This window comes from Alexandromys fortis, unplaced genomic scaffold, assembly GCF_014885135.2.
Source record: "Alexandromys fortis isolate MF-2015 unplaced genomic scaffold, M_Fortis_MF-2015_v1.1 scaffold_1, whole genome shotgun sequence".
Lineage (NCBI taxonomy): Eukaryota > Metazoa > Chordata > Mammalia > Rodentia > Cricetidae > Alexandromys > Alexandromys fortis.
In genome coordinates this window covers 29,132,143-29,140,278 of record NW_026067927.1, presented here as the reverse complement: position 1 = coordinate 29,140,278, position 8,136 = coordinate 29,132,143, and positions in this window count along the sequence as shown.

Genomic DNA, 8,136 nt, shown 5'->3' with positions numbered 1-8,136 from the left:
AGGTGTTTACCTGAAGGACGGAGGGCTTGCCACACCACCCTGAAGCTGCCACAGGGCCATCCCCAGGCTTCTGAGAGAAACCCTTAGCTCCCTGGAGGCTTTGTTTTCAGTGCTCTCTCCTGAAGACAGGCAGACAAACCGTGGTGACCCCTCAGACCCACCCTGACCGCGGCAACTCCACCTGCTCACTGCCCTTGAGAGCGTAGCACTGTGTTAGTGTGAGTTCCCCTTAGCCCTGGCGCCTGACACAGCCCTAGCTTGTCATGTGGCCTCTGTCTTGTCCCACTGCCCTTAAATGGAGGCAGCTGTGCAGACTGGCACAGGCCTTCTGGAAAACAGTTTATAGCCGGGGCAGCAGTCCATCCGAACACGGTTCTTACCGTTTAAGTCTGTAATTCTGCTTGCAGAATTTGCTCCGGTGGTGCACAGTGATGGGCGAAGGCAATCACAGGAGGATTATTTATAATAAGCCCTGGAGATCATCAGGAGCCACAGCTGGAAAATGGCTCACACGCTCAAGTATGTCCGAGCCCTATAAGTGCTGTCTGTGGAGGTTTGCGACGAGAAACCGGGACATGACCAGCATGGGATGGGGAGCTAGGGGGGGATTACAGCAGCGTACTGCCCACCAATGCTTCCGATCGCTGCACTTTGGGCCAAAGCAGTACTAGTCTGTGTCTTAAGAAAAGGAGAATTCTGCCTCTCGCCAGATGTGAAATGCAGTAGGATGTCTGTAACAGCAGCGGATACACCCAAGACTGGAGTGGAGGCTCCTGGACCAGATCCAGCACCTCCTCCCATTGGTTGTGACTCTGGATGTCTTCATCAATTCCTCTGAACTTCTGCTTTCTCATTAATCAACAGGGACAACTGAGGTTGTGAGTGATCCGACCCTTACCCCCTGGAATGATGAGCACCCCCTAAAGGGGTCAGAACATGAGGGAGAGACTGGCTGGGGGGTGTGGCTCTGATGGCAAGTGCTCACCTTGCAAGCGCAAGGACCTGAGTTCAGTTCCCCGGCACCCCCAGAAAATCCCAGACGTGTGGTTTATTATCCCAGGGCTGGGAAAGTGGAGAGAAGAGGATCCCCGGAACTCACTGGCCAGCTAGTCCAATCTAATTGGTGAGCTCCAGGCCAATGAGAGACCCTTCCTCAAAGAGGCAGGCAGTGTTTCCTCAGTGTTGTATATCTGATCTCCAAGTGTAAACACACACACACGTGCACTCATCCTCAACCCTCTACACACATGATTAAACAAAGAAAGAATGGTTTTGACTGCCGCTGAGGTGGCATCCTGTGTGACAAGGACAGCATGGGGCACTGGAGCAGGCTTTCTTCTGGACTCCAACTCCCAAACACAACATGGAGACTTCTTATTAGTTATGAATGCTCAGCCTTATCTTAGTCCTTTGTCAATCTGTTTTTCTTTATCTACGTTTTGCCTCAGGGCTTTTTATCTTTCATTCAGTACGTCGTACTTTCCTGTTTCCTCTGTGTTTAGCTTACTGGCGGCTGCTTGATGCTTGACTTCTGGCCCAGCTACTGGCCTGGCCATTCAGCTTTTTATTAAACCAATCAGATGCCTTAGGCAGGCAAGGTAAAACAGAAACACATCTTACATAATTAAACAAATGCCGCATAAACAAATATAACACAGCTTTACACAGTTAAAGTAATATTCCACAATAGTCCATGCTTACTGAGTTGAACTCATTTGACTGCAAACTCAGACCTTAGCCAGGGCACACTGGTTCTCTTGCCCTCATCTTCCTGGCCAGGTCTACTCACAAACAGATGATCAGTCATCAATTCAGAAGAACTATCCACTATACCAGGGACAAACCTTTATCTCCCTGTTTCTGGAAGACATGGAAGCCCATGGAGACTCTGGTATACATGGTCACCACAAAGCCAGCAGAGTATATGTACAAAGCAGAAAAGGCCAGGGAGCAGCAAGTCTCAGCACCTGCTATGACAAGGTCTATTAATTCCACTGGGCAAGAATAAGACCACTACCATAAGTTTTGAGCCAAATTTGAAACAAGCTTTATTAAATTACTGGCCAGGATGATGGACACTGGCCAGGTCCATTCCCGGGATTCCCAGAGAATAGCCTCGGATTACATTAGTCTGGGGCTTATAAGGGTAAAACCCACAGGGCTATGTATTTCCTGCCTTCGTCCAATCAGAGACAAGCATACATCCTGACGTACTTCCTGCCTATGTACCTCCCTCCTGTGGTCAAGCACATCCTGTGCAGCTGCAACAACCAACCTTGTTTACAGAAGTGAAGACACTGGTTTGTTATCTCATGTGAGCATCAGCCCCCAACACTGCAGGAAGTTGTCTGTCTGTGGGCAAGTGGGGCTCACAGGCTAGAGGCGTTTTTGTTTTATGATCTCTTAAGCGTAGTAATTAAAATTTAAAGCATAACTTCAGCCATAATCCAGACTGGCCTGAAACTACCTGTGTAGCCGACGATGACCTAGAATTCTTGATCCTTCCGCCTCCATCTTCCAAGTGCCGTCTGTATGATAGGTGTGCGCTATCTCCATTTACCCCATGCATTTCCCCAGGGATCAAATTCAGGGCTTCACATGTGTTTGTAAAACACTCTATGGACTGAGTCACCTCCTACACCCCATTTGTTTATTTTTTTTAATTATTATCTATTTTATTAGTGTTTGCTGCCTGCATGCCTGTGCACACGTGCAGTGCCCTTGGAGGCCAGAAAAGAGTAATGAGACCCCCAGAACTGGAGTTACAAATGGTTGTGAGCTGCCATGCGGGTGCCAGATCCTCTGGAAGAGCAGCAGCCAGTGCTCTTAACTGCTGGGCCAATTCTTCCATCCTCCCACTTAGATCTTTTAGAAAAGGACAACTCTTTATATCTTCACTGTCTCCTAGTCTGGGGTCCCAAGGTCATCCCTGCTGCCCCAGGCAAAGGATGCCCACCAAGTGATCAGTCATATGACCTACTCATTTGCCTTGGTGAGCCCTGGGTCAGGTGCACAGGAGACCTGTTGGTGTCTGACAAAGGCCTCATGTTCATACAACTTTAGCTGAGTGAGCTGGGAGCTTCCAGAGACAGACACGGGCACTTGGGACTGAACATGCTGGAAAAACACCAGAAGCCAGGCAAGCTACACACATGCTAAGTGGAAAAAACCCCTCTGCTTTCTTAAGGAGGAGGATGCAGCCCTTGTAGGTGGCTGGATTCTAATTGGAAACGTGGGCTGAGAGACCCCTGCTGGCCCAGGTCTGAGTCAGTCACCCTCTCACAGCTGGGGTGACAACTTGTCTGTGGCCCTGGGAAAACTGCCCTGGACAGTAAGACAGGCTGTGTGTGCTAGGAGGACCTGTGAGGGTCAAAGTTGTGTTTTAAGTTTTAATTACTGTGCTTAAGAAAGCTATAAAACAAAAACGCCTCTAGCCTGTGAGCCCCACTTGCCCATGGACAGACAACTTCCTGCAGTGTTGGGGGCTGATGCTCACATGAGATAACAAACCCAGTGTCTTCACTTCTGTAAACAAGGTCGGTGCTGCAGCTGCACAGGACGTGCTTGACCACAGGAGGGAGGTACATAGGCAGGAAGTACGTCAGGATGTATGCTTGTCTCTGATTGGACGAAGGCAGGAAATACATAGCCCTGTGGGTTTTACTCTTATAAGCCTCTGACTAATGTAATTCGAGGCCATTCTCTGGGAATCCTGGGTATGGACCTGGCCAGTGTCCATCGTCCTGGCCAGTAATTTAATAAAACTTGCTTCAACTCTGGCTCAGAACTTGTGGTAGTGGTCTTGTTCTCATCCAGTGTATTAACACTGTCTCAGAGAGAGATAGAGAGGACGGAGAGAGAGAGTTGACGGGATATGAGAGGCTCCTAAGCACCAACGTTTTAAAAAGTACAACTTTAACCATGAAAGGACAGTTGCACACTGAACCTATAGTGGGTGTCTCCGCCATGCTGTGTTCTAACTGCAGTGTTGAACAGAGAGAACACCGGGAGAAGGCTAGGATACACCCATCCTTTGCTGGGAGAGGGGAAGGGCAGTTGTCACCCATGAACGCTGAAAGTCGTGTGTTCTGGATCCTGCATATCTGGGCTCAGTGAAGGATTCCACTCCAAACCTTTCCCTGCCTCATCCCGGGCTTGACCTTGTTCTCTGAGTTCTACATTTGGGGCTTCCGTGGTCTCCACACCTCACTTCCCAGGCTCTGCTCCATTGCCAGTGGCTGTAACAAAATACCCAAGTTGGGGTATTTTAAAAAGAAGTATATTGGGCTGGAGAGATGGCTCAGTGGTTAAGAGCATTGCCTGCTCTTCCAAAGGTCCTGAGTTCAATTCCCAGCAACCACATGGTGGCTCACAACCATCTGTAATGGGGTCTGGTGCCCTCTTCTGGCCAGCAGGCATACACACAGACAGAATATTGTATACATAATAAATATTTTTTAAAAAAAGAAGTATATTTGCCTCAAAGTTTTTTGGTTTTTTTGTTGTTGTTGTTTTGTTTTTTGGCAGGGATATTAGCGGCATGGCATCCACAGATGCTGGCCTTGCTGTGTCATCACATGTGGCAACACTGAACAAGCTAGCAAAAGACAGTGCTTTTTCTAACAAAGCCACACCTCTGGCAACCCAGTCTCCATTAATCCCTGAGTGATTAAACCTCATGTAAACCATGGAGCCATTCCATCTGGAAAGCCCCATTCTTCCTGCTGCTCTGGAGACTAAGTTTCCAGCCCACAGACTTTGGGGACATATGCTAACTTTGGTGTCTGGGCAGCCAGGTCCCCGGCATTTGACTTGTGGGGTGGAGCCAACACATTACTCTCAGGCAGTCTTAACCCACCCACCTGGGAGTCTCTAGTGGAGAGTGGGGTTCAGTGACCCAGAGGGAACCACAGGTGTGCAGCAGGGGTAGGGACTGGTTCCAGAAAGAGGCTTTTTCACAATGAGCTCATTGCCCTGAGGCCAGGGTAGGGTGTGCTTTCTTCCACCCAAATGTGAAGTGATAGGATCCAAGTCCTCCCATCTGGCTCTGCCTGTAAAGCAAGGAGAGTTCGCCCAGGTGCTCTGCATCCAACCTGGAGGTCCCAGTCAGATGCCAGGTCATAGGGGGTATTCTAATGTCTAGCAGGTCCTGGCCAGCACCGTCTGGCCCAGGGCTGCCCAGATCTGGTCCCTGCGCTGACCTAAGGTCCCGCAAAAGCCACATGAAGTAGAACCTCATGTCTGCCTTCTAGATGTGACAACAAGGCCAGATTATGTGACAAGTCATCACCACCCAGGTCACATGCTGGCACCCAGAGAGCAGACAAAAGCTGAGGGCCTGGCTCTGGGCCAGGCTCTACAGGTCACCAAGCTCCTTGGGCCTCACAGGTTAGGGAGGAACTGAGCTCTGACAAGTGAAGGCTGTTTAAGTGTGGCTGTCAGTGTGGGGCAGGGCTTCTAAAATAGCAGTCCCTCAGCCCCCCAACAAGATTCTGTAGGGTTAGCAAAAATTAAACAGAGCTACAGTATTGACACTTTGCTTCTGTTTTCCTCAACCTTCCTTTTGAAGGGTTTCAAACTCGCAAGAAAGGTTGCAGGTTGGGAGAGACTGCTTGGTGCTTAAGAGTAGGCACTGCTCATTTCCCAGCACCCACTTGGGTAGCTCACAACTGTCTGCAACTCCAGCTCTAGGGGATCCGATGCCCTCTTCTGGCCTCTGCAGTGACCTGCACACACACACACACACACACACACACACACACACACACACACACACAGAGTAATAATAGTTAATAATTTAATTGTTGTGACTATTACTTTCACTAGGCAAAGACGTGTGTTACATTTGTTTATGTTGTAGAATATTACTTCAACTATGTAAAGATGTGTTACATTTGTTTATGTTGTGGAATATTACTTTAACTAGACAAAGATGTGTTACATTTGTTTATGTTGTGGAATATTACTTTAACTAGGCAAAGATGTGTTACATTTGTTTATGTTGTGGAATATTACTTTAACTAGGCAAAGATATGTTACATTTGTTTATGTTGTGGAATATTTAACTAGGCAAAGATGTGTTACATTTGTTTATGTTGTGGAATATTATTTTAACTAGGCAAAGATGTGTGTTACATTTGTTTAGGCTGCATTTGTTTTTTTATGTAAAGGTGCCTTGATTTGCCTGCCTAAGGCACCTGATTGGTCTAATGAAAAGCTGAATGGCCAATAGCTAGACAGTAGAGGGATAGGTGGACTTGCAGGCAGGGAGAATAAGTAGGATAAAGAATCTAGGTTTGGGACGAGAGAACAAGAGGAAAAGGGGGAGGAGACACCAGGGAGGTGTCAGGGAGGTGCCAGCAAGACACCAGGGGCCAGTCAGTCAGACAAACACAGAGAAAGCAAGAAAGCAGGATATACAGACTGAAAGAAAGGTAAAAAACCCCAAGGCAAAACATAAATGAAGAAAAACAGGTTAAATTAAGTTATAAGAGCTAGGGGGACAAGCATAAGAAAAGACCAAACATTCATAACTAATAATAAGTTTCCATGTCATGATTTGGAAGCTGGTTGTTGGCCCAAGAGAAAGCCTGCTACAAATAATAATGATGATAAATTTCTTTTTAAGAGCTATTGTAAGATATTTAGGCCTTTTGCTCTCTTTTTCCAAGTTACTCCCGTATCCTGCAATATTGTAGTAGGCTCCTGAACTATAGTTATGCCATCTCAAGAAAGTATTCCTAAGAAAACTTTAAGTGCTAAAACTATCTTGGGTAAAACTGATTTCTGGTAACTTAGACCAGCCCTAAATTCCTAAGGTAAACTGATGTAATTCCTATACAAGGTGACGCTGAACTAAAGGTTAACTGCCTGACCACCAAGGTACTAACTCTCAGCTTCAGTAAATAACACTTGCCTGCTGCAGGTGTCCAGAGCTGCCTTTCTGTATCCATCACAATTACTGGTTTTCCCTTAAGAACTAGAGCTGGAGGGCCAGGCTACTTCCCGCCAATCTGCTTGGGACAGTCCCTCCACTGATGGTTAATAAAGACTCCATTCAATTTATTCAGACCTCTTGGGAGTTCTTCTCTTCAGGAGTCCCAAAACAATATCATGACTATCTTCGGATGTCCCTGCCTCTGTCCACTGTCTCCAGCTGGCCTCAGTTGCTCCTCCCATGGAGACGGGCCTGAGTCAATATTGAGCCCTCCTTCAAAGGGATACTCCTTGCATATGACAAAATACTGGCTCAAGCCAGCTGAAGCTAAAAGGGGGACTTTCTGATTCATAGAGACTCGAGGAAGCTGCACTTTCAAGAACAGCTGGATCCAAGCGCCTAAGCGTAACTCCTACAGCTCCTGGACTCTGCATTTCCTTCTCTGCTCCAGTTTCTTATACAAAAGGGCACAGTTCCAGTGACTCCTGCTAGACACAAGTCTCACAAATGCCCCTCCATCGGCCATGCAGCAGAGTAGCCCCAACAGAGGTCTTCATTCACTGACTTAGATGAAGTGACCATCCCTGAGCCAATCACCATAAGCAAGTCTCAGCTGCTTTGACTGGAAGAACGAGGCTCACGTGCCCTGGTGGCTCAGGACTTACAAGTGGGTACTGCTCTTGCAGAGGATCCAGTTATAGTTCTTAGAACTCACAATGCTGGTCTCACAACTTTGTGTAACGTCAGTTCCAGAGGGATATGATGCTCCTTTAGGGCTCTGCAGGCAGAGGAAGGGGTGGGAAAGGGTGCTATCACAATCTACAGAATGCCCAATGAAGGACATGCACACACAAGCTCCACAGTCACCATGCCCTGGAGACAGCGCTGAGATCTCACAGGTGCTCTTCCAAGGCCAGGTGGCTCCTCAGTGTCTTCACCTATGAACTCAGCATCTTGTTCTAACAGGGCTGGGAGGTACCTAGGCATGTAAGTTCATTAGGAGAGTCATTTGGTAAAAGCCGCGCCTGCTCTTTTCACCATCTCTAGCGATTTACCTCAGAGGAGGCAAAGATGTAATCATAAGGTAGTGAAACCTAAGTTATTCAAAGGATTGGAAGGTGGGGAGTGGTTTCAGGCTCCAGGGAAAGGAGGAGCTATCACATCCCATAACAGCTGGAACACGGAACCTCTGAGTTCTC